Genomic DNA, 26,116 nt, shown 5'->3' on the forward strand with positions numbered 1-26,116 from the left:
GAAAATAATGTGCAAAAAATCTTTGAAAAGAAGATATAGTAAGAGCCCACTTTGATCACTAAAGGAAGGCCAAAGGACTGACTCTAACACTTGCATTGAGTATTGTGGATTTCATACAAGAATTCTTGGTTCCTATACGAGAGTACTCTGTTCCTGTACCAGGGTATCGATTCCTGTACCAAAACAAAGATTCATGTACTAAGAAGTTTGTATTCCTGTACCGAGCTTCCAAACCACTTACATGAAATTTAAAGTATGCTAACTAAAAATGAACTTTCAAAGAAAACCATAACAGAGAAATAAACGCATGTAATCGAAAGATTCCTTATCTAATCATTCATTCGAAAGTGAAAAGTACTTTGAAAGCCAAAGGAAATAATTACTGCAACAGAAACTTCTTCATGTGAAAGTAATCATTTACTCTAAATATAAAACATCCCTTCTTTCTTAGATGACTGTCATGAAATTAACCAGATCTGCACTTTTATCGAATAGAAGTTTCAGTCCATAGGTCCATTCACCAAATTCCAGTCTTGAACTGAACTATTCCCACAAGAGACTAAGCATAAACACAGATCCTTATTATATAAACAAAATTTCATTAACGCTTAGGAAGATGCAAGTAAATCAAACCTAAGTTAAAGGAAACACACTTGCATAAAACACATTTGCATAATAAGGAATGAAACACATTTTCATAAGAAGAATAAATCCACTTGCAGAAATAAACAAGCTGGCAAAAGCAACCCTCACTTGCAGAAATAAAGCACACTGGTGCAAGAAAACTAAAATAAGCTTTTCGTAGAAAAGAGACCACTCATCAAAGAAAAGAAATGTTATTCAATCTTTGGTAAATGAACACACCAATACCTTCACACCCTAGATCTGAGTCACACAATTTATGAAGAAAGCGAAGATTTGTTACCTACATAAAAGAAATGAAATACTTCTTGCTCAAACCTTGCAGACAAAAAATACGTCTAACACATATTACGAAAGAGGGAGAACGAGCTAGGTTGGCTGGGCCCTAGCCAACCAACTCATTTCCCTTTATAAAATCTAGGAAATCAAATACACAAACACCTCATTCACATAAGATTTAAACTCATAAATTGATAAACCAACATAGCTCCTTAGATTAGCTTGAATGTTTACTGCAATTATACATCAAAGCTTCGAATCCAGCCTCCAACTGATCATAGGGGAGGGGGAAGATCCCCCTAAATTTGATCCAATATCATGGAAGTGCAATAACTGGTTTTCTGCCTACTCTATAGAACCATGATATGGCTTTTATATAATTTACAATTAAATGATAGGCTTTGAACATGCCAAACCTTTGCAAAAAAGGTGAGGGATTGAATCCCAACTGCTTCCCATAAATAGGAGACCAATACAACCATTGTCCCATTGAGAAAATGGATTTGATACGAATTTTCCATTTCTTGTCATATTCTAGAATTCTGGAAAAATTGGCATTTTTAACAAATTGCCTCCAAAGAACACTTCGTATCTTCTTAACCATTACGAATCTGGGAAAGTTATTTGGAGGAACCTATTTTGTTATGTTGAAAACAATAACCTTTCTCATAATTTTCTTGTTCAGCTCCATTGCCTCATAAATCGTGCCCGAAGCTGACTGTTTGGATACTTGTGAAATCTAAGATCCTAAAATTCTAGAAAAATAGTCTTGTTTTATAAAACTGCCTCAAAGATCCTTATGTAAATTTTAGACCAGTGCAAATATTTTGAAACAGTTTTGATTCTAGATAATTTGTTATACTGGGAAAAAACCAATTTTCTCAAATTTTCGAGATTCACCTCCAGCTGCATGCAAATCAAGGTCAAATTTGGAAGTTTAGAAACTGTGCGAATTTTGGGCAGATTTGTTGATTTTCTTCTAGAGACCCACATGTGCAGCCTAGGTGCAATCCAACTTATGGGAAGGTGTTAGAACATCATTTTTAACAAAAACCTTCCTCGATTTTCCCCAGGAGCATGTTGAGATGTCGAAGCTCCAAATTGGTGGCTCTCTAGTGCAGGAATAGGTCAATGAAAGATACGTGCACCTATGACTGTAAAAAAGGATCCAAGATAATTCCAGATGTGTGTTTAAACTACCAGCTAGCATTTTCCTCCGTGGAAATCTTGAATGATGAAGTAGCTGACATATACCTCCATTTTGGTGTAGGATCTCTATGGAGTGCAGGACCTGCATTAACAACATTAACGAACATCAAACCTAAGAAATGCATATAGAGAAGGTATAAAATGAAAACCAAATGTAAATCTTTGCTATTGCATCAAAAGAATATATAAGTGCAACATAAAGGTTCATAAACTAGTAAAACAAGGGAATAAGTGAGGCATCAAAAGGGAAAAAAGATGCATTAGATACAACAATTCCGGGGCCTAAAAAATCTACAATATGTTGGGAAAAGAGAAGAACTTATTGAGTTGGATTACCACTCTTTTAAATGTTTTATTTTTAAGTCTATATGATATGAAGCATTTGAGAGGACATGAAGACATGATACCCATAGTGGATTGTTTTCTTTAGATTCCTAAATGTTTCTACTGAAGGATAAGGAGCCTTATGTTCTACCAATTCATTATGAGCAGGTATTTATTTAACTCAAAGAAGAAGCGGTAGTGATCAAGAATCTATTACTACATTGTTTATTATGAATGTATACATGGGTTTATTAATCAATAATTTTTTTATAACATATGTCTAATATATGTATGTACTCGTTCATGTGTAGGTATTTTTCTATGAAGATATTCTAGACCCGAAATGCTTATTTGTCATACATTATGATCCAAGATTAAGGCATGTATTTGATGATGCATTAGTGGGTACTAAGAAAAATAATCATGGCCAAAAAAATGAGAGAGAAGGATTAGAGAACATCAAAGAAAATGACATCCATGATGATGCTAAAGATGGTTATGTTCAGGCACAAGAAGACAACAATACATAGTTACGTGATGTTATGAAAGACAACAATATGGATGGTATAGAAAATGATGATCCAAATACATCTAGTAACAATATGGATGGTATACAACTAGATTTCAATGATGATGAAGATGATGCAAGCCAAGACAAGGATGATGATAATATTAACTACTTGAAAGATCATATGAACTTTGACAACGATACACTGGATGACATTGTTGTATACAATGATATTAATGACCAAGACTTATAAATTCTTAGAATTATTTGCAATCCATATTTAAAGATCATGATTCTTATAGGCTAAACTTTGAAATGTTTCAGTATTATTTGTGTTAATACGATTTACCTATCTCAATATCATTAATGTGTTTAAGATATGGTATGAATTGTTGGAAAAAAGAAATTAGGATTACTTGAATGCTTCTTCCATTAATTTTGTACCAATGTATGTTCGTGAAGACATAAAAGTTAATAAAAAATATTAATGCATGTATCTCACAATGATTTGAATAAGAAACATTGTTAACTTTATTAATTATATATATTTTTGCATTTTAATGTTGGTCGAATCGCTCCTACATTTAATTATCAATCCAGGTAGGATTGAATTTTTACAAGACTGTCGCGCAAAGTCTATGCTAAGGAAAATTATGACTAGTATAAAATAATCTCAACCCAAAGTCATTGTTGTAACATCCCTGGTGAAAATTTCATGTAATAAAAGTTAATAAAGGAAAAATAAGACCATGGTTAAGGGACACTTATTCTAAGTTGAATGTTGGGCAAAGATATCCTAGTGAGCATCACTAGATGTGTTTATGGTTAAAGGAAATAGGCAAAGGCAAAGGAAAAGGCATTAAAGAGGAAAAAAAGAATTTTTGGCACATTTTATGAAAAGAAAGGAAATTAGGAGAAAAGGAAGGTGAAAGGTCTCAGGTTGCATGTGACGAGGAAATTGAAATAAAATAATGAAAATTGAAGAAAATAAAGGCTTCGTTGATAAAAAGGCTTATGAGGATCAGTTGGGAAGATTTTGCTTAGACTTGGTTAGTGTAACTTTTTCTTAGTTCAGTTTTGAAGCCTTCTTTTTATTCTCTCTCTCTCTCTCTCTCTCTCTCTCTCACTCTTGGACACTTAGAATTTTCTTGGAGCATTATAGCTTTGGAGAAAGGAAGGAAAAGCAAGCAAATGGAAAGGAAGGAAAGCAAGGAAGATCAAGATCAAACAACATTAGCAGGAATACTTGCAGGTAACATATTGCATGTGTGATTTCCTAGCTGGTTTGACAAGCATGGCTTTGCATGTTGATTTATGGTTCTCTTGTTGTCGGTGGCATGGTTTTGTCAAGTTATCATAGTGGTTTTCAGCCTAGCCTTGCCTTTTTCAGGATGCCATGGTGTGTTGGGATGTTGATCTAGTTTTGAGCTTTGGAATTGTTGGATGGATTTCAGAATCTGGGGTGGAGGTGGTCTCAAGGTTCATTCCCAAAGGCCTAGGAATCCCTTGACCAGTTTTGGCAGGATACACAGTAAAGCTTGAGGGAGGTGTCTCAGTTTGGGGCCTAGTGATCCGGGATTGGATTGTGGTAAATCTTAAGAGATAAGAAGACAGAAAATTCCTCAAGGATAGTGATGGATTCCAGATGGCATTCCAAGTTCGGTTCAGTTTTGTGATCGGAGCACTGATTTTGGAGTGATCACGGTTGTGTGAGGGTGGAGGTGGTTTAACCTCTAGATTTTCTTGGTTTATTTTGGATTGGTTTGTCCATGAGATCCTACATTCATGCTTGGAATATGGCACGATGATGACTGGCTGAAAGAAATATTTGGTTCAACCATGTATACGGTTGGGTGGTACATGAAAGTCCCGAACCTGGTCGGATTTTCCTATGTTTAATAAAAGCTAAGTTCTCTTACTTTTGTACTTGTTTATATGTGGATTTAATGGTTGTTATCTCACTGTTATTTCCATGGTTTTATGTTGGTTATAATCATGGTTAATTGATTGGTTCATGTCATGGTTATTTCATGTATTTACTTGTAATTGTTAAAATGATGGATGCAAGACCTAATTGATGTCATAACAACTCAAGGGAGAAGGTGTCGATCCTTCTTTTCATGTCTCATAAGAGTTTTTAGTCATTCATGCTCTATCTTGTATCCTAAACCATGTATATTGTATCGATTCCAAGTCTTTGAAAGAATGCCAATCCCAGTTGGGAATGGTCAGGCCTAGTCCCAGAGTTAGTTTTGGTTTATTAGTTTTTTCATCATTTGTTTAATGGACTCCAGAAGTTACAACAAGTTTTGGGCAGTGGCTAGAATTTTGTGCTTGAAAAGTACCTTAAATCCCGCAGACTCTAGCACAGGTTTGCTGGAAATAGTCCCTGGATGCAGGCATGAAAACTTGTGGGAGTGTCTAGAGATCTCTGGACACTGTCATGCCCATATCATGGGAGTGTCCAAAGGTTTAATAGCTTAAAAACTTAGTGGGACCCAGGGGCATGATAATTGTGTGGTTGGGATGGCTCCTTGGAGTGTTTTTGTTGATGTGGAAGGTATGTTTGATGGGTTTCCATCGATTCCACTACCTTAAGGATACCTAGGAGGTTGAATCATATCACAGTAGCCTCTCATCTCATGTTTACCCCTGTTGGCTAGTTACTTGGGTAGATATGGGAGGAGGGTGTACATAGTGGTATCAGAGCGGGTTGCGCTCCCTTTGGGTCATATTTGATACCGCAAAGTGGTATCATAGCATGGTTCACCCTTCGGACTGGATGGGTTGTGTGTTGCTCATGCATTCATGTCGGTTGCATATGTGTTCCTTATGCATGTAGTCCATGTGCTTGTTGCATTTGCTTGGTGTTGATCATGGTTGTAGTGATGTTGCCATGTGAAGGTTGATGGTGTTATTATGGGATGTGTCGACATGAGTGTATGGTTGTATATGCATTTGTTATGCATCTCGGTGTTTATATGTTGTTATGCATGCATGGTCATGGTGAAGGTTGTTGTGCATCAGGTCATTATATACAATTATGTCATCATGATGCTGTTGATATGTTATGAGGCTAATGTGTTGGCTAAGATAGAGTAGTAGATGTAGATCATCAGAATGAGGTTGCGACTTTAGACCTTGGGACAGAGCATGTCGTCAGTCACGTTTGTATGTTGGGCATGCAGGTATGTAGGTTAAGGATTGTTATATGCATTATGGTTATGTGTATGCCTTTAATTCTATTGATGTTATGATTACACACATGATAGGTGCTAGTTTATTAGTGTATTCATGCACATGTGTCAGATAGTCATGAATGGCAGTAACCTGTGGTTATGCACTACTATTGTAGTTTTATGTTAGATAGCTTGATGATTATGTTATATGATGTTGATGAGTATGTTATAGGTTAACTTGTTGTTGTTATATGATAGTTAGCTTGATGATTAGGTTATATGTTGCTTATGAGCATGACATATAACTTCTTGTTGTTATATGCTAGTAACTTGATGATTAGGGTTATTACATTAAGATCTTGATGTTATATGTATCATACTAAATTGGATTGGCCTATGAAGATGGTTAGGGTTATGACATTCAGGTATGAGTCGACTTATTTGTGACATTGTGTTGTACTAATATAGACTAATGTGATTGCTATGCATAAATGAAAAATGTTTATGAGTTTATGATGTGAACATGTTAGCTAGTGACTATTATGGATATCATGACCTTATTTATTTTTGAGTTGATATGTCGTGAAGTTATATCATGCTAATATGGATTGATTGTGTAGACAAGATAGCCTCCCTTGAGATACATTAAGGTATGAGCTTGCTTATGTCATCTACTTTGTGCTTGAATGTTTGATTATGTTGTTTAATTGGTGTTTGAGTGTTGGTGTCTATTATGCCACCTATTTGTTGTCTGAATGTTTGATTACTTGCATGATATGAGTATGTGTCTGTAAGATTGCCTGAATGAACGATCTTGTTTTAAGATGATTGTACTAACACATATGTGTTGAGATAGCTGACATGTACTTGAGTGTAATAGGTGACAGTTGTAGTATTATGTCTAATGACTATGAGTTGACTATGAATTATGACATGATTGCTAGTCTTGGTAAAGGTTGATTTCAAATTGATAGATATGATTGTCTTGATATTTGGAACATGTGTTTGACATGTGTAAACAATGCAAGAAACATGCTTGGCATTAGTATAAGAAGGTAATAGTTGATTTGTTTATATAACTAACAATTGGGTGATGTGACAGTGCATAGTAACACTCAATTGCAGCAAGGAAAATGTCAAAGAAAGGAATTGGGAAATAATTATTTTGGCTATGTTTGGAAACCCTAATTCCAAATGAATGAGTGATTTTCATACAAGAAGTATTATTAACCTTAATCTTGTCTGACATTATGTGGATATGTGCTAGATTCATGAACTTGTATTTGACATGTATATTAGCTAGTCTCTAGTTACAGGTGGATCTGTCAAGGGAATTGGAGTCCCTTGAGAGATGGCATGGATGTGTTCAGTTGGAAGCAACGTGCTTGGCATAACAAGGTAAGGTAACCAATGTATTGTTATGTTTATTTAAGCACTGACAATTATGTGTTGATGGTAGTATGATCCAAGGGATTGCATGGAAAAGAAATTTCCATGGAATCTTGAAGAAGGCTCAAGTTGAGATTTCCCTTAGAAGCACTAGGAACCATGGGGATTGAGTCATGGTGTCTATTGTCGGTCTTGTGCTTTTGGTATTTTGGTGATTTGTTGTGCTTAATTGAGGTTTTTTTTGTGTCTTTTTCATGGCCATGCCACTTTGGTTGTGGTGCCATATGGTTATTGATTTTCATGGTTTTCTTCTTGTTTGTTTCTTGCCTTGCCTTTTATGTTTGGGGTTTGGGGAATTGGTTGGGAAGAGGAAAGTTAATGGAGCCCAGAGAGAGTTGAATGAAACCTAACAGGTGATGTAAGGCCTATATGAAGTTCAGTGCATGTATAAGGGCAACTGAAGGCAACCGTACAACAACTAGTTGTATTGGTTGGGTCCATTGGTGTAAATGGACAATGGTGGGATAATCATGAGAAAAGTAATCAGGAAAGGTAAAGTAAATATATTTGAGGTGTCATATGCCTTATCTATGTTGGGAATTGTTGTTATCGATGTTGTACATGTGTTTCATGGATAAAATAAGTTATCTCAACCTTGACCTTATGATATATGGTAATTATGTTGTGATCATGATTGTGTCAATATATATATCTATACATGTATGTATGTAGGTATGTTGTTTTCTGACAATATCATGACTATTTTGTGCTAATGTTATATATATGTATTTATGTATTATCTATACCATTGTCTGTCAGGGTCATCAGGAATCGTTCTTGTGGAGGAATGATTGCTTATGCAAGTGAATGACATGAAGAGATTCCTGGTTTATGAGGAATCAAGTGGGAAGAGTAGTCATGAAAAATATATGAGGTCATTATTATGTGGTTATGAATTAATATTATATGCTTGTATTATACCTATGTTTATGTTATGACAGGTAACGCTGAAGGATACATCAATGAAATGAAAATAACATGATGCACGACATGATAGGATAAACATGGATGGCAAAGAGACACTGGAAGAAAGGTTGCTTGGTCGAGACAGTGTGGTTTTGGATGTGTGGTACTACTATTGTGCATGTATATGTTGTACATGTTGCATATGTGATGTTGTGTGTATGTGGTGTTATCTATGTATAGTGTGTGTACATTTTGTTATGCAATTTTATGTACAAGGTGGTACAAATGGTGTTGTGTGAATATTTCATATGCAGTGTTGGGCATAGATGGTGCTATGTACATGTTGGATATGTGACATTGTGTGCATATAGTGTTGTGTGCATGTTGGATATGCAGGGTTGTGTACAAAATGATGTTATGTACATGTTGGATATGTAGTGCTATGTACATCTGGTGTTGTGTGCATGTTGTACATCTGGTCCTACGTACATATGGTGTTGTGTGCAGGATTGTACAAGTGGTGTTGTGAGCATGTGGCGCTCTGTACATGTTGTACATATGGTGTTGTGTATAGGTGGTGATGTGTACATGTGGTGTCATTATATGCTGTGCATGTGGTGTTGTGTACATGTGGAATTTTGTACATGTTGTACAAGTAGTACAATGTACATGTGGCATTGTGTACACATTGAACAAGTGGTGCCATGTACATGTCATGTTGTGTACACATTATGCAGGTGGTGCTGTGTGTAGGTGGTATTGTGTACATGTGGTATTATGTGCATGTCGTACATGTTGTTTTTTGTACATACGGTATTATGTATGTGCATGGTGTAGTCGTGGTATCATGACATGTGTATTCATTGTGTTGTACTTTGTGTATGTATATGTATTTTGTTGTACATCGTGTGTGTTGGGTTGTGCTATATTCTTTCCACGACTAGCCCCCCTAGTGTTATAGACATTTTTGTGCCTTACAACTCCAAGCATGAAATGTGCATAAACCAAGGGCTCCTAAGTCCCTAAAAGTGTTGTTCTAACCCCTAAAGGAACAAGGTCAACAGATTACAGCTTCTCCCAGAAGTTCTCCACCAGAAACTGCTCAGAATTGGTCAACACAGGATCATTGCAGCTGCTCCACTAGCTAAGTGCGTTGCATTGCACCTAAATACACTGTGAGGGTGTGTTGCATTTCAAAACTCCCTTCTGTAGGGTGCGATGGGTGAGAAATGACAAATGGCAGTGTCATTCCGCGAGGTGGAGAGACAATGGAAGCTTCCAAAATCTTCTCCTGTGACACTTGCCTCACTGAATTCGACCAAGGATGAGTAAGAGGCCCTCAGTCTCCAAGTGGAAGCAAGAACTGACAGAGAGAAGACACTAATCAAATCACAAGCTGACTCATCCTCCTTGCACATATCTATATATGGATCCCTCATCCCAGAGATCCAGAGGCTGGAATTTTGCATATTGTAAGGAATTGCTGTTGGTTTTTGAGGCAAAACATCAGAGTATTGGGTGATCTATGCTTTGTTTGAGGTGAAGAGGGGCTTCTTTGCTGGGAGGTTGATGCTGGGTCAGGAACCACCGGTTGTAACTCCTCCTGGATCTTTTCTTGTTTATCAATAAAAACTATTTGAGTTTTTCCTCCATGCTTTTGTATCATTGATGCTTGTTACATTTGTATGGTTAACTTAAATCTGATCCTAAGTTGTTTATGAATATAGATCCATGTCTTTGTATAGTGTTCTTCTTCTGTGATCTTACAGGTACTTTGCGAAGCTGGGCAAGTAAGGGAGCAGGTAGCTGGAGACTGTCAAAGAAGAGAGGGATTGGATCAAAGGACTAGCGCAAGATACAGGTTGGTTCTTTCTATTCCTCTCTGAACTGGTTTCCTGCGTCCTTCTTAATTTCCAACAAACTGAGAGCCTTGCCACGGGAGTTGCCATCAAGTACAACATCTGTAACATATAGCCATACCAGAAAACATAATGCCAACAATCTCCCCCTTTGGACTTGATGGCAACCTCACAAACTTTAGCACCATTCTCCCCCTTTGACATCAAGGGCAAAGGGGTATGCTCCCCCTAAGATCATGCTCCCCCTGAACCTGTACCATCAATCAGAAAAGATTCAACAATAAGATGATGCATCAACAACCCCCAGCTTTTGCCTGAGGTATTCAAAAGTGTCCCTGGGCAAAGGTTTGGTGAAAATATCAGCAACTTGTTCCTTAGAAGGAACATACTCCAACTTGACCTTCTGTTCAAGCACTTGTTCCCGGAGAAAATGATACTTGATTGGTATGTGCTTGGTTTTTGAATGCATAACCAGATTCTTTGAGATGCTGATTGCACTTGTGTTATCACATAAGATGGGGATAGGTGGTGTACAAGTGATTTGAAAATCCTGCAAAGTCTGCATCATCCAAAGAAGTTGGGTGCAACAAGATGCAGCAGCAACATATTCCGCTTCAGCTGTAGACAAGGCAATCGAACTCTGTTTTTTGCTAAACCAAGATACCAGTCTGGAACCCATAAAGAACGCACCACCACTTGTGCTTTTCCTGTCATCCACGCTTCCGGCCCAATCTGCATCTGTATAAGCATGAAGAGTAAGATCTATATCTCTAGGATACCATAAGCCATAATTTTGAGTCCCTTGAAGATATTTGAAAATTCTCTTCACTGCCTGAAGATGAGTCTCCTTCGGATTTGCCTGAAATCTTTCAACTATTCCAATTGCATGCATGATGTCCGGTCGGGTACCTGTCAAGTATAGTAAACTTCCAATCATAGATCTGTAGGTTGGTTGATGTACTGCTGCAGATTCATCATTTGCACTGAGACTACATCCTGTGACCATGGGTGTACATACTGGTTTTGCATCTTCCATGCCATATTTCTTCAAAATCTGTTTGAGATACTTGGTTTGAGATAAAAAGATTCCTCCTTCTTTTTGTTGGATTTGCAAACCAAGGAAATATGTCAGTTCTCCTAGCAAGGACATTTCAAATTCTTTTTTCATGACCGAGGCAAAGCTTTGACTCATAGCTTCTTCATTGCTGCCAAAAATAATGTCATCTACATACACAACAAGTATTAGCAATTTGTCATTTTCAACTTTCATATAAAGATTGTTGTCTGCTGAACCTTTTGAAAAACCTTGTTGATGAAGATATTTGTCCAAACGATAGTACCAAGCCCTTGGAGCTTGTTTGAGACCATAGAGAGCCTTTTTCAACCTGCATACAAGATTTGGATCATTTCCAAGAATGAACCCATCTGGCTGTTCAATGTACACTTCTTCTTCCAAGTCTCCATTCAGAAAGGCTGATTTCACGTCCATTTGAAATACTTTGAAGTTTTGAAAGCTTGAGAGAGCAAGGAACATTCGGATGGCCTCAAGTCTTGCAACAGGAGCAAAGGTTTCTTCAAAGTCTATTCCTTCTTGCTGCGCATATCCTTTACAAACAAGTCTGGCTTTGTTTCTAATTACTTCTCCATTTTCATTCAATTTATTTTTGAAGACCCATTTTGTTCCGATTACATTCTTATCCTTTGGTCTAGGAACCAGCTCCCAAGTGTTGTTCTTTTCGATTTGCTCAAGTTCTTCATCCATTGCTTTCACCCAACATTCATCTTTGCATGCTTCTTTCACATTTTATGGTTCAGTAGAGGAGAGTAATGCCAAATAGCTTGAGGCTTCTGCAACTGTTCTTCTTGTTTGTACACCTGCTTCTTTCTGCCCTACAATCTGAGATTCTGGATGATTTTTCTGAACATATCTGGATGGGGTTTTCTCTTCTATTCTTGTCTGCTCCTCTGGTTCTTCTTGAGGTTCTGCTTGAGGTTCTTCTTCTTCATCATTCTGTCTTTGAGGGTAGCCTTCATCTTCTTCTATGTCTTCATGATGTACTTGCCTAGGAATGTATCCCTTCTCATCAACCACTACATCAATACTGTCAACAATTCTGCCAAGTCTTTTATTGTAGCACTTGTATGCTTTGCTATATGGAGAGTAACCAAGAAGAATGCCTTCATCTGCCCTGGGTTCAAGTTTGCCAAGCTGCTCATCAGTATTCTTGATATAGCATTTGCTCCCAAATATTTTGAAGTGCTTTACCGAAGGAGTCCTACCACTCCAAAGCTCATGAGGAGTTTGAGTGCTGTTCACCCGGACATTTGTTTTGTTGAGAATAACAACCGCAGCATGTGCAGCTTCACCCCAGAAAGTTGCGGGAGTTCCTGATTCATCAAGCATAGCACGAGCCATTTGTTGGATTGTTCTGTTCATTCTTTCCACAACTCCATTTTGCTGAGGAGTTCTAGCTGTAGAGAATTCTCTCCTTATCCCATGTTCATCACAGAAATCGAAAAATTCATTTGAAGTAAATTCCCCACCTCTCTCGGATCTGAGGCACTTGATTTTGTGACCTGATTCATTTTCAACCAAGGCTTTGAAGGATTTGAATTTTTCGAATGCTTCATCTTTGTGCTTCATAAGTCCTAACCAGACAAACCTGGAGAAATCGTCAATGAATAATATCAAGTATTCTTCTCCTCGAGGTGTCCTTTTTCTGAAGGGACCGCATGTATCTGTATGTACTAGCTCAAGAGGCATGCTAGCTGATCCTTCTTTCTCTGGAAAGTTAGTTCTGGTTTGTTTTCCAAACTGACATGATTTGCATATGGTGTTGTCAGGAATTTTAATATCTGGAAGATCGTGGACTGCCTGATATTTGCATGCTTTCCTTATTTGTGAGAATCTTAGATGTCCCAACCTCCGATGCCATAACCAGTGCTCTTCATCCTTGCTCAGATAGCATTGTTGTTGTCCTTCTTCAAATATGTACAAATTATTTGGAGTTCTTTTGCCTTTGAGCACTGTTTTACCTGTATCAAGATCACGAACAAGACATCCATTCGATCTGAATATAACCTCGGTTCTTTGATCACACATCTGACTGACACTTAGAAGATTATGTTTTAATCCATCAACATACAAAACATTTCCAGCCTTGACCTTTTCTTTTAACTGAGCAATGCCTTTTCCTTTTATAGTCGCAGGAGTATCATTTCCAAAAGAGACTTTCTTTCCCTTTTCTAGAGCAGAATAAGATTCAAGTTTTTCTTTATCACCTGTCATATGATTCGAACATCCAATGTCAATGTACCATAGATTTTCCTGTCCCTCTGCATAAAATGCTATCCCACATCTTTCTGTTTGAGGTTCCTTTATTCTCCATGTTTTGGTGCTTGAGGCTTGTTCCTTTTTCTACTGGAACCTGCTCCTGCATTCAGAGTCTTCATGACCAAAGTTATTGCAAATAGAACATTCAACTTCATTTTCAAGAACCGAAAAGTTGTTATAGGTCCTTTTTGTAATCCCTGTCATACTTCTTCATTTTTGAGCTTCCCTAGTCATGATTGTTTTATATGCAACACATTGAGCTGCTTTGTGACCAAAGTTATGGCAAGAAAAGCATTGTCCATTGAAGAAACTTCTGCGGTTATCAGATCTACCGGCAAAATGATTGTAATTTCTATTGTCATCCATTCTTGAACCAAATTGAGAAGATTTTACCTGTGGCTGGTTGTAGCTTTTGTTCACCTTTAAGATGGATTGCCCCTGATAGTTTATGTTTGTAGTTCGTCCCTGCTTTACCTGATGATCTTCATTTTGCTTTTGCTCATTTCTTCTTGCTGCATCAAGATAACTTTTTGAGGTGGATGCTTGAGAAGTTTCTCCATTATAGCCCAGACCTGTCTTGTTTAGAGGAGATCGCTGCACATTGATAATCTCATCCAAAGTTTCAGATCCTTTGACAAACTTGAGATTAATAGCTTTTGTTTTCTCAATCTCTTTTCTAAGACCAACAATTTCACCTTCTAATTTTTCAAGATGTTTTTCCTTTTCATCAATTTGAAATTGTAGAGTATCAATGATCATGTTCTTTTCTTCTATACATCTCTTGAGTCTAGTAATTTCATCATAAAGGTTATCCACATCTACAGCATCCATATAATCATCATCTTCAAATGCCATTAACAACTTATATTCATTACCTTGTTCATCTTCTTCATAGCTTGTGACAATTTTGTCCCATATTTCTTTTGCGGATTTGTAGTGCATTACCTTCATGAATTCCGTTTGGGATATACATGCTAACAGAGTACTGACTGCTTTTGCATTTGTTTCATACTTCTTTTTCTCAGCTGGATTTGTAGGAGTAGCTGAAGGAAAAGCATAGCCTGTTTCTACAATGTCCCAAACTTCTGTACCAAGAGATTGAAGATATGCTGTAACTCTTACCTTCCAATAATTGAAGTTTGTCCCATCAAAAACCGGTGGCCTGATTGATGCTTCTCTCTCGTAGTTGCTCATGATGAACGATCTACCTTCAAGCGATCAAGCTTCTCTGAAGGACCTGCTCTGATACCAATTGTTGGAAATAATACTGAGAGGGGGGGTGAATCAGTATTATCTAGCAATTAAATAAATCTTCCTTATTTGATCTTTGAATTATTTTTCATGTCAGTACCATAAAATCATGAGCAAAGAAAACAGATAGTCACACCAAAGAACACAAGATGTAAGGTGGAAACCCAATGTGGGTGAAAACCACCTGCTGCAATATGTCTCTATCTTCTTTCAAATTAGAAACTCCTTTTACAATGATTTTGTACTGGTGCAGTCCTTTACCAGTACGCAGGCTGCAACCTGCAGAGAGCTACAACTCTCTCTCTCTTTCTCGTTTTCCAGTCTTTCCTGGAAGGGAGCTACAACCCCCTACTTCTTTTCATAAAGCATCAAATGATCATCAAGCACATAACAGTTACTGTCTACTACAGTTATCAGATCAGAAATAACAGAATTAACCCAGAACACCTTATCAACAGAAAAATATAATCAACAGAACATCTTAAGACAGAGACGCAGTTTTCCCTTCTGTGGCCTGCGTACAGACGCAGTTCACCTTCTGCTTTCCTGCGACCACCCGCAGATATCCTTCTGCTGCGCTGCGTGCCCACGCACTGTTCCTTCAACTGCTCTGCGTCCTGTTGCTTCAGGGACGCACCCAAAAACACTATCGCGTCGCGTCCTGTTGCTGCAGGGACGCACCCAAAAATACTATCGCGCCGCGTCCTGCTGCTTCAGGGACGCACCTGAACCTTGGTCGCCCTGCGTCCCCACGCAGATCTTCCAGTTACTGATCGGCGTCCTAGACGCACCTGAACTTCGTCTACCCTGCGTCCCCACGCAGATCTCCTCCTACTGAATTGTGTCCTGGCGCCCTTGCCTTTCACTGTGCCTGCGTCCCTTGAGATATGAATGATTTCAAGACTTTAAGTGAAACCCAAACAGTCAGATCTACAGATCTGATCTTGCGCCAAAGAGATCTCAGTCCTTCAGTAGATTCGCCTTTTAAATCTAGACCAGATCTCACCCCATAAGATATTCAACCAAAGACATTGCCAAAAACCAAATGATCTCCTTTGCTTTATATAGGCAAGCTCCTCCTCAAAACATGGAACAATACCATGAGCCGACACCATAGAAACACAAAACCGTCAGCTAGATACCACACAAGAAACCCCCACGTGCTTTTCTCTGCCTTGAAATGTGTGCACTGGGTGGACGCACCCCCTGAACGGCTGGCCTGCGTCTTTGGACGCGGACCCTGTATGGTGTACCTGCGGGTACGCACCTTCTGAACTGGTTTCCTGCGTCCTTCTTAATTTCCAACAAACTGAGAGCCTTGCCACGGGAGTTGCCATCAAGTACAACATCTGTAACATACAGCCATACCAGAAAACATAATGCCAACAGATATGTGCAAGGAGGATGAGTCAGCTTGTGATTTGATTAGTGTCTTCTCTCTGTCAGTTCTTGCTTCCACTTGGAGACTGAGGGCCTCTTACTCATCCTTGGTCGAATTCAATGAGGCAAGTGTCACAAGAGAAGATTCTGGAAGCTTCCATTGTCTCTCCACCTCGCGGAATGACACTGCCATTTGTCATTTCTCACCCATCGCACCCTACAGAAGGGAGTTTTGAAATGCAATGCACCCTCACAGTGTATTTAGGTGCAATGCAACGCACTTAGCTAGTGGAGCAGCTGAAATGATCCTGTTTTGACCAATTCTGAGCAGTTTCTGGTGGAGAACTTCTGGGAGAAGCTGTAATCTGTTGACCTTGTTCCTTTAGGGGTTAGAAAAACACTTTTAGGGACTTAGGAGCCCTTGGTTTATGGACATTTCATGCTTGGAGTTGTAAGGCACAAAAATGTCTATAACAGTTGCCCCCTAAAGTATGAGGCCGTTAACCTTTTGGTGTCGGGTGAAATGCTTTATTATGAGGATCCGAAGTTCTTTCAATGCTGGGAGGAGACCTGTAATAAGATACAATAAAATACATTATCTTCATACTGTTTTCATGATCTAGCTAAGGCGGGCATTCCCATGCTCAGCTTTATAAATTCATTTCCATGTACATAGGACAAACAATCGTCTGAGGGTAGACTGATGATTCTGATAGAGCCATCATCCTTTTGGTAGGATGATTATCTGTGCTGCAATGCTGTACATTTGATGTCTTTATTTCCCTGAATATATATCGCAGCCCGGATGGATGAAACTAGATCCGGGGTCTTCAATCTCGTCTGATCTTCACTCGAAGCACAAGTCGATCCATGTGAGAAATGTTTTGAAGTCGAACATGGAAAGACATCGCTTGATTACCGGTCAATGATGTAAACCGTTAACAAGCGCGAGAGGAATCATCGATAATGATAATGACCCTCAAGGTACTGTAGTACAATTCACATGGTGTGGATAGAGGACTTGGCGTCGAACACCACGCAAAATCTTTCGGTCGAAGGCCATTGATGTAAACCTGTCGCCGGAAGTGAGAAACTTGCCATTGAGGCATGCAAGCTTCAAAGTACTGAATGGGTTGTTCCTAGATCAACTTCTTGGATAATGAGTTGATGTCGACAAGAAGTGATCCGTCATAGGAGGGCCTTAATGAATCCCACATCAATGACACGGAACGGAGCAAATGATTTTGATGGAGGTGAAAACGATCTGATGATATAATGTTCAGGGTGGCGGTCATGAAAGAATGGAGTATAATGTATGGTAGTGGGTGAGACACATGTAACTCCTCCTGGATCTTTTCTTGTTTATCAATAAAAACTATTTGAGTTTTTCCTCCATGCTTTTGTATCGTTGATGCTTGTTACATTTGTATGGTTAACTTAAATCTGATCCTAAGTTGTTTATGAATATAGATCCGTGTCTTTGCATAGTGTTCTTCTTCTGTGATCTTACAGGTACTTTGTGAAGCTGGGCAAGTAAGGGAGCAGGTAGCTGGAGACTGTCAAAGAAGAGAGGGATTGGATCAAAGGACTAGCGCAAGACACAGGTTGGTTCTTTCTATTCCTCTCTATCTATAGTTCATAAAGGAAATAAAAAAGTAGTTTTTCTCTGTTTGTTTCTAAGGCAGCTGTCACACCTTAGTGGGATAGAGCAGTTCTAAATAGACACTTTTCCCTGTAACAAAATGGCGACTCCACTGGGGAATGTCTAATTAGTTTGTTTGTGTATCTCTTTGTTGTTTGTTTCATAAAATTATCAATAGCTTTCGAACTGCATTTGCCATAACAAATGCAAAGTAGACATCTGTTGCTTCAATCCATTCACTGGATCTGTTTATGATTTGAACAACTGATTCACAAACTATCTGATTGCCCTTGTGATAGCTCTTAGATCCTCCTTAGATCTACCCCTGATTGTGCATTATTGATTGCTTTTACTCGACCAAAAACCAAAGACTGAACTGCAAACTGTGACCCGGAACCTGGACAGATTCTCGTTTCTGGCCCAGCACAGGTACTGTTAAGAGATCCTGAATTTCAGCGCACTTCCCGAAAGGGCAACCTGTGCTGCATTTTAGTTTCTCTGTGTTACAGGTGCGCTGATCAGACTAGCCCTGTGCAGCTGTGGTTCTTGTGCTTCATTCTTTCCAGTTCTGTCTCTGAATTTTGCTGCCTGTGATCAGTATATGTCTGTTTAAAACCCCTTTTCCTTGCTGTTATTCCGCCTCCTTTGTACAAAAGAACTGTAGATGTTTTTGTGTGTTTGTTGAGTCATTTACAGTTTTCCATTGCAAAAGTAGAATAGTCGTACTGTCGTCCTTTGATTTGAATCTGTCGCAAGTGTCGATTTCGATCATAGGAGAAAGTTTGATTGCTGTTGATGGTCGATTATACTGTTACTATTGCCTTTGGTCTGAATTTGTGATTTTCTAGTGTCAAGAACAAGTGTTCATTTCAAAATCGCAAGGTGTCGTAACCATCTCTGTTTTTGATTTCGAAAAAAAGAGCTTGTTTATATTTGTCGCTTGAAAAGAAATTCAGATTTGTACATCAACTTTCTTTTTAGCATCAATACTAAGAAAGTCAAAAACAAATACATGCATGTGCATTTGCATATAGACAGTCTGTTTGGCTTGATTTAGGAAAGTGCATTTACAGTGTGCTCTTTGGTCTTTGTGAAAAGATTGTGTCTTTCTTTTCCTCTAGTAGCTAGGATTTTCATTGCACAAAAGAGATAAAAGTTTGTTTATCATCTTTAGATTGCATTTTAGGAATTACATCTACATCTCGTGGTGAACCCAAAAGGCAAACTTCATAAGCAAGATCAACTTAAAATAAATTCAATGAATCTAACAACGCTTTGGAACTTAACGCACAACATTTAGAGGTCTAGGCTAGAGACGTATTCTGCCGTCGTAAAACCTGGTAACTGTTGTCCTCACTGATGGTTGGGTGATTCCTCCACTTTGAGATGATAAGTGCCAGTACGGACTTGTGCTCCCACGTACCATCGAGTATATTTTGGGAGACCCCTATAGGCTTAAATCCTTTATCCTTAGGAAGCCGTGTCTGTCGCCTTATCAATCGCAATGCACTGAACACAGCATTCGGGAAGATTGACTGCCGTACCGTAAAATGTATTCAGCAGTTTTGCGATTGGTTTGGTACTCCCTCTACCTTGACCTCTAGAGCAGTCCCTTTCGTTCCTTTTCAGACTCCTTAACGGAAAAGGTCCATCTGAGCACTTGTCACTTCAGGCTCATTAAAAATCGAAGGCGACTAGAGTCATCTTTTGTTTTTTCTCGACTCTTAAAAACTGAAAAAACAAGTTGTGTCAAAGTGTATTAAAATTTATTTTAAACGGAATATTCATTACCCCTTTCCTACGTTGATCTTGGATTGAGAAAATGGAGTCAACCAACCAAGGAATTCCCCTTGGAGGAAATCCTAGTCCTTTCTCCTCTTGGGGAGATGTTGGTGCGCCCCATATGGCCACATTGTCGCTTCCACGACTGACAATTGGTTTGCCTGTATGGCTCTTCTCAACCTCTGTCGTTCAGAACACCACTATTCCTGAACAATCGAATCAACAATTAGACGAGTCCAGAGTAGCCCACCAACCTTCTACTTCCTCTAATTCTTCCTCTCCTCCTTCCTCTTCGCTTGATGGGGCTGGTAAAGCCAAAAGTCAAGTTCCTAAGGAGAAGAAGGAAAAGAAGAAGAAAGAGAAGAAGAAGAAGGAGCCAAAAGCGAACGGGGGCAAACGAGTGTCGTCTAACGAAAATCCACACACTGCACCGACCAGGCCTAAATCGCCATGTGTCATTTGTAAAGGAGACCACTTTCACAGAGATTGTCCTATCATCCCTCGGATCTTAAGGGACTAGTCTCCTCGTTTGCACACCCCGGTGTCGTCAACCTCTGATGATCATGTTGAAAGCACACCGTCAACTAGTGAAAGTGAAGCCCCAGGACAAAAAGGGAAATGTAGATTCCCTTGTAAATTGTGCGAAGGCGATCATGCCGTCCACCGTTGTCCCTTCTTAGACGAAGCTAAAAGAGTTTATCAAGTCATTACTGCCTTCCATCACGGAAGATGTGGCAAAGGGGGGAGTCGTAACAGAAGAGCAAGTTATCGCTCGTGCGCAATATCTGGACTTGATTTACACTCAGTCCGGCACGCTCTACGACAAAATACCTGACGCCCCTAGACCGGAATTCTCAATTCCTCCTCCTCCTAAATCAAACAATGACTCTCATGCTGGCGATGGCGTGATTGGCACGACAGACACGAAATCGACAAAGGCTACATCCAAAAAGGCCCGTAAGATTTCAGGTCAAAATGCAAAAGACGAACTTCTTGCTTCGGAAGTAAATGCCGTATCGACAGACAAAGGCAAAGAAACCAAACAACCAGGAAGCAAGAAGAAAGGCAAAGGGAAGAAGAAGAAACAGGAGGAATCATCACCTGAAAAATCTTCTTCAAACCCTCCTGGAAATAGGAAACCAAAAAATCCATGCTTTATATGCGATGAGGATCATTGGACCTCAGATTGTCCACACAGAGCTGAGCTTAAGAAATTCTTCAAGAATTCGAAAACCTCCGCAGTGTTAACTGATCCGTTTCCAAATCCAGGGACAAATCTGGTTGAGAGTGGAAATGCTTCCCCGTCTCAAGTGCTAATGTTGTCGGTTTCAAAACAGCAAAATGATGCTTTGATATCGACAAGGAACAAAGATTATGGGAATCCACAGCTGTCGAACAACAAGGATAAAGATCAACCAAGTAGTTCGACAACGACTTCGACAGAAGTTGTGCCACCCACCATTCCTGAATTGACGATAAAACTGCCAAAGGGAGTAGTACACAAGTCGACATTTAATCCCCGCGCTAGAGCGGCACAGCATTATAACATAGTGGAAGATTTGGCCCAATCGCCATCCGCTATGTTGACTCTTGAAGTACTACAAAATTGCCCATCCCAAAGGCAGGCTTTATTATCGGCCATCGGTGGGATTGACCCAAAGGATTCCAATCTTGTATCTTTCGATCATAAAGGATACGATCCTCAATTACCAGCTCAACTAGCTTTCCTTGTTCAAGTGAAAGCCCTCAACAAAACTGTTCATCGAACGATTATTGATGAAGGGGCATCTACATGCATTATGTCGATGAGTTGCTGGAAAACTTTAGGATCTCCAACCTTGTCGCGATCTTCGACGACATTAAAAGCATTCGACGGAAGGACATATACCCCATATGGTATCCTAAGTAACTTGAAAGTTGAACTAGGAGGGAAAACGGTAGAAATAGATGTTGAAGTCATCGATGGGAATCTTGATTACAACATCCTACTAGGAAGACCATGGATATATGCCATGGCAGCTATTGTGTCGACCTATTTTAGAAAGATTGCATTTCCCTTTCAAGGAGGGATTACAATCATCGATCAACAAAACTTCCTCCCCAATGGTTCTCAAGTTACTGGAAGCATTCCCATGATCCATGGAAGCCCCCATTCGCTTCAGAATATCGGAGTAGGCCTACTAAAAGATCCTATACTAATGGGAACTTTCACTCTTCCACCTCCAATCAATCTGGCGGAAGTAGCGTCGATAGGAACCTGCAACATGATATCTTCTACAAAGATCTCAGAAAACGATATCGACATGGATCATGCAGTGGTTTTTCCCCCAAGCCCAACGGAAATATTATAGCAATCAATTTTCCTAGCATGGGAGGCAAACCCAAATCAACGCTCATCAAGCGTTTGGATAGATAGGTCTAGAGAATATGGTACTCCTTCAGATCCTTGGTCGCAAGTGCATGTCACCGACGAAGGAATTGTCCAATCTATGGTAATTGAAGGAGCACCATGGAATGATTCCCACCATCGTTCTCTTCTTCCGGATTATGGAGAAGATACTCAAAATGACCTTTATCATCCTTCAGTCTTTGATTTTCTGTCAAATACTGTAAATACAGTGGATTCCGAGCGAAACTTGTCCAACATTGAAGAGACTATAGCCATAAATATCTCGACCAAAACAGATGTTGTAGAGAATATTTATGTTGGCAAATGTTGTTCTCCTTCAGAACTGGAAATATATAACGCTCTTTTTCGCGAATTCAGAGATGTCTTTGCTTGGTCATACAGTGAAATGCCAGGCATTGACTCGAGTATCGTTGAACACGAAATTAAGATGTATCCAGATGTCAAACCGGTATGACAACGGCTAAGACAGGTGCACCCCAATAAGGCCGCTGCCATTAAGGCAGAAGTTGAAAAACTTCTCCACGCTGGTTTCATCTACCTGGTTCCTCTAACTGATTGGGTATCGAATATTGTCCCTGTTATGAAAAAACAAGGGACAATTAGAGTGTGCGTCGATTATAGGGATGTAAATCAAGCTTGTCTAATAGACAACTACCCTACACCCTTCATTGACCAGATAATTGATGAATGCGCCGGATGCGAAATCTTTTCGTTCATGGATGGATTCTCCGGGTATAATCAAATAAATATCCGCCCACAGGACCAGTCAAAAACTGCATTTATTTGTCCGTGGGGCACATTCGCATATCGAAAATTACCCTTTGGTTTAAAGAACGCAGGGGTGACGTTTCAGAGGGCAATGAATTATGCCTTCCATGACATCAAAAACATCGTTCAACCGTACCTCGACGACCTTCCGGCTCATTCGCGAAAGCGGACTGATCATCCATAGCATTTAAGAGCGATATTTCTACGTTGCCGACACTACAAGATACGACTCAATCCACACAAATGTGTATTTTGCGTCAGTTCTGGTCGTTTACTTGGCTTTGTAGTCTCCAAGGACGGGATTCATCTCGAACCATGTAAGGTCCAGGCAATCATAAATATGCCTCCACCTTCGAATTTGCTTCAGATTCAGAAACTCCAAGGGAAAGCGAACTTTCTGAGGAGGTTCATTCCAAATTACGCCGAACTTGCTAAAGGTTATACACGTCTTTTTAAAAAGGAGGTACCCTTTATCTGGGATCAGGTTGCGCAAGCTTCCTTTGATGCTTTAAAAGATTCCCTAATGAAAGCATCATTAATGTACGCCCCTGATTATCAAAGAGATTTTAACCTGTATCTGGCTACAGCGGATACAACCATCGCAATGGTTTTAGTTCAAGAAGTCGATGGAATTGAGCATCCTATATATTATTTAAGTAAAAACTTAAATGATACAGAAAGCAAATATTCTTACGTTGAAAAGCTAGCGCTTGCAGCTGTTCAAGCGATACAGAGATTTCGACACTATGTCCTCTTTCGGAAAACTACCATTCTGTCAGATTGCAACCCCATGACTTATATATTGTTGTGATAGTTGCTGGGGGGCAAATATTCAAAATGGATAGCAATCCTACAAGAGTTTGATCTGGAATTTGTAAAATCCAAGTCAAAGAAAGCTCTAGTTTTCGCAGAATTATTGTGCGATCTCCCATCGTCATCCAACGATGAAACATCCGAAGAATCAATCGTGGATGAAAGTTTGTTTCTGATATCTACAAGCAATGAGTGGTATGGGGATATAATCATTTATCTCCAAACCCAAAAATTTAGGCCAAACACCTCCCACTCTGAACAAAAACGTATTTGATACCAAGCAAAAGACTACATGATCGTCGGTGATACACTTTACCGTCGCGGTATCGATACAGTTCTGAGGAGGTGCCTCACCCATGAGGAGGCCGAAAAAGTCCTGAATGATTGTCATTCAGGCGCGTGTGGGGGACATCAATCTGGATATGTTACAGCACAAAAAATTTTACGAGCAGGATACTTCTGGCCAACAATGTTCAAAGATTGTATAACCGCAGTCAGAAGTTGCCATGCTTGTCAAATTTTTGATAGCAAAACCAGAAGACCACCCGCACCTCTGCAGCCAATAGTTGTTGTTGGGCCATTTGCCAAATGGGGCATCGATTTCATGACATGTAACCCCACCTCGACCGGGGGCATGGGTATATCATAGTCACGGTTGACTATTTTACCAAATGGGCCGAGGCGATGCCTACATTAGATAATACTGGTGAAACAGCTGCCCTCTTCTTTTTCAATCATGTAGTTGCCAGATTCGGCGTACCATAGGCTATAGTCACAGATCATGGATCGCATTTTCGCAATCACATGATGGTCGAATTAGCTGCCAAACTAGGGTTGTCTCACGACAGCTCTACTCCATATTATCCGCAAGCCAACGGACAAGTTGAAGCAATCAACAAGGTCCTGAAACGCATGCTGCAAAGGATGATCGGAGTTCACAAAAGAAGATGGCACCTAGTCCTGTACTCAGCTTTGTGGGCTTACCGAACATCGGTAAGGAATGCGACCGGGTTCACACCCTTCCAACTGGTATATGGCCTAGAAGCAGTCTTACCAATCCAGTGTGAAATCTCATCTCTCAAACTTGCAATTGATCTCCTCCCTGGAACTTCAGAAGAAGAGGCTCGTTTCTTGGAATTAATCCAATTGGATGAAACCCGTCGTGACGCCGCTTTGGCTAACGAAACCCATAAGAAACGAGTCAAGGCGCAGTTTGACAAAAATGTCAAACCCCGTGTCTTCTCAGAAGGTGACTTGGTCTTACTTTACGACCAAGAATCCGATAAATTGGGAGCAGGTAAATTTAAGTATTTATGGATGGGCCCCTATATTGTTAAACAAGTGTTAGCAAAAGGAGCCTACGAGTTAATGGATTATGATGGAATTCCGTTGGCTCAACCTCGTAAGGGGTTGTACCTCAAGCGTTACTATGCGTAATGGTAACCAGTATGCTTTTGTTATGTTTTTGTTTTCGCTAAAGTGTTTGTTTTGGTCAAGTAATCCACTTTTTACATTTATTACAGATGTCAAACCTATTGGAGTCATGTGCTGGATATGCCGACGGAGCGAGTCGTAGTTTGCGGAACCTGTCCTCCGCAGCCTGGGCCATTTTTGATCCAAGCGGCGAGTTAGTAAGTTTCAGAGGTGTATGTATTGGTCGATCAACGAATAACATCGCTGAGTATAGTGCATTGATAGAACTTCTCTCTGATGCCATCACTCATGGTATACGCCGACTAATTGTCAGGCTAGACTCACAACTCGTAATACTACAACTCAATGGTATATATTCCGTCCGAAACCCAGCTATTTATCGCATGTTCCTAAGGGTTAAGATTTTGGAAAGACAATTTGATCTTATTCAATATCAACATATTTCCAGAAACTTAAACACATTAACTGACTCATTAGCAAATTATGTGTTAGATAGACATTTGCAACATTTATAAAAAGAAACACATCATCAATGTTTTGCATGTGGATCATGTAGCTCAACCAAAATAAAACTCCGAAAATCAAAAATATATATGACTGTTTATGGTTTACACATAATGTTTTGTAACCAAGACAAAATCGGTCAAACGACCCAAAAACTCAAAATGCTAGGGGGCACCCTAGTCTAATGATGCTCGTGATAGCAAGTCACAGCCTGTGCGATCATGCGTAAGAGACGAGTCCATCAACTGGGCACACCAGTAGTATGCCGCTGTAACCGCAAAGGTAGCTCGTCGGTCCTCACATCTGGAATGCCGAGAGTGAGGCCCTCAACCTGCTCCTATAATGCTGTGAGAGTCTCAGCCACATCGAGGTCACGAAGAATAGCCCTTCTGACGGCCTCTCCTGCTGGGGCAGCAGCTGGTACTCTCAGGTGAACTACTGGG

At 39.7% G+C, this 26,116-nt stretch overlaps 1 pseudogene; it reads right to left on the reverse strand.

The window, feature by feature from the left end:
• LOC149187198 (E3 ubiquitin-protein ligase UPL7-like) overlaps positions 1-26,116 on the reverse strand; it is a 67,137-nt pseudogene that overhangs the window by 3,971 nt on the left and 37,050 nt on the right.

This window comes from Pinus tabuliformis, chromosome 3_1 (assembly GCF_031772625.1).
Source record: "Pinus tabuliformis cultivar Carrire ecotype Pingquan chromosome 3_1, CPIR1, whole genome shotgun sequence".
Lineage (NCBI taxonomy): Eukaryota > Viridiplantae > Streptophyta > Pinopsida > Pinales > Pinaceae > Pinus > Pinus tabuliformis.